This window comes from Budorcas taxicolor, chromosome 14 (genome assembly GCF_023091745.1).
Source record: "Budorcas taxicolor isolate Tak-1 chromosome 14, Takin1.1, whole genome shotgun sequence".
Classification (NCBI taxonomy): domain Eukaryota; kingdom Metazoa; phylum Chordata; class Mammalia; order Artiodactyla; family Bovidae; genus Budorcas; species Budorcas taxicolor.
Genome location: NC_068923.1, coordinates 50,984,107 through 50,986,369, shown reverse-complemented (window position 1 = coordinate 50,986,369; position 2,263 = coordinate 50,984,107).

Here is a 2,263-nt window from a genome sequence, read left to right as displayed (position 1 = left end):
TCCCAGGGACAAGGGAGCCTGGTGGGCTGCTGTCTAAGGGGTCGCACAGAGTCGGACACGACTGACGTGACTTAGCAGCAGCAGCAGCATCAGGACCTATGTCGAAGACTTTGTATGTGGATTCTATTGTAACACTTGCAAACTCCCCTAGAGCAGGGGAGATATCCTCCCTGTGTTTTAAATGAGGATATTGAGGCACAGAGAAGTCAGGAAAATTTTCAAACTCATACAAATAAGTAAGCGCCAAAACTGCAACTTAGCCTCCCCACCCCGCCATGTTCATTTCCGGACTTCACATTGTGCTCATTGGAGTACATCACTAAAAAAGTACTTTGGTGATTATGTTAGTATTAGTGAATATCATTTATGAGGGCAAAGAACTCAAAGAGGAAAAAAAAAAGGAGTCACTTAGCAGCTTGCTCTACTGGTATTTGAATCGTATCACCAACAATTCTTTCATTAATGTTACAGTAATAGAGATCTATTCATAAATGTTTGCAGTGATGAAAGCCTCAAGGATATTTAGATGTGAAAAAACAAGCATATTCCATAGAGGATACTTACTGCTTATGTCTGAAATTGCATTTTGATTAGTTATGTTTCCTGAAGTTAATGTTTTCTTACTAATTGACAGTGTGCTTAGGTACTGATCATCCTTTCATCCTAACCAATTGCTTTCCTCTCAGTGGAAGACAGGCATCCCTGGTGGATCAGATGGTAAAGAATCTGCCTGCAATGCAGGAGATCTGGGTTCGATCCCTGGGTTGGGAAGATCCCCTGAAGGTGGGCATGGCAACCCACACCAGTATTCTTGCCTGGAGAATCCCATGGACAAAGGAGACTGGCCTGCAACAGTCATCGGGTCACAAAGAGTCAGACACGACTAAGCGACTAAGCACACACACTGTGGAAGATACTTTTCTTCCTGCTTCTCAATAAATGATTCAAGTTGTCTTCCAGGTCACTTTCTTTGTACATTTATAGGACTCTTTCCAGGCACTTATGATCATTTGGCATTTATCCTGGTAATTCAAATTAGAATATTTAATAATACATTGGAATTTCTTTTTCCAGTGTCCTTGCTTTTGTGTTCTTTTAGTCACTAAATAATACGCAGAGAAGCTAATTTATGCCCGCATTGTCCCTGGCCACATGAGAAAAATGGCATTAAAGCTCAGAGACATGAGCTTTAAAGAAAGAAAAGCTAATGTTACAAGGATTGCTCTAAGTCAGATTTTGCTTTGCGAATGTATAAATAGGACCAGATAAGGTTCTGGGCAGCAGCAGATCCCAGGCACCAAATTGTCATCTCTGTTCCTTTGGCACCGACTTCAACACACTAGCGTGGTTCTTTTTTCTTAACCACCCAACGTCACCAGGGACGTTGAGAGAACAAACATGACAGCTAGTGCTATAAAAGCTACTTCATTTATCTCTTTAGTCTTAGTAAGATCCTAAAGAAGCATGAGAGAATAGTGACAATAAAACAGCGCTGAAGTTTATGTTCCGATACCAAAGTCTAAAGCAACATTTCCTTTCACTTTTTACATACTCCATTTTCTGAATAAAAGCAATACTGTGATCCACGGAGAAAGATTCACTTAACTCCTAAGCATGTACAGTAACTGAAACAGATGAAAGCATGGAACTGAACCTGTGTTTATGAAGTGACATGAAGAGGGACTTCCCTGGTGGTCCAGTGGCTAAGACTCTATGCTCCCCATGCTGGGGGCCCAGGTTTGATGGCTCAGTGGTAAAGAATCCGCCTGCCCATGCAGGAAATGCATGAGACTCAGGTTCAGTCCCTGGGTTGGGAAGATCCCCTGGAGGAGGAAATGGCAAGCCACTCCAATATTTTGACTTGGAAAAATCCCATGGACAGAGGAGCCTGGCGGGCTACAGTCCATGGACTTAAAAAAAGTGAGACATAACTGAGTGCCTGAGCATGCATGGAACTAGACCCCACATGCTGCAACTAAGAGTTCGCAGGCCGCAACTGAAGATCCTGCATGCCACAACTAAGACCTGGAACAGCCAAATAAATAAATTAAACATTAAAAAAAAAAGCTACATGAGGGAGACAGGTGACACATGACTGCTGTGAACCTGTTTCTAATGACTTATTGCATGACATTCGGGACTGGTTGGAGAGACCAAATGAAAGATCCAGACAGAAGGAGCTGGGCTTCATATAAGAAATGAAATCCTTTTAGAGCAACAAAGTTTAACAGAAAAAGGAAAACTCATCAAATTCAGGTGATGG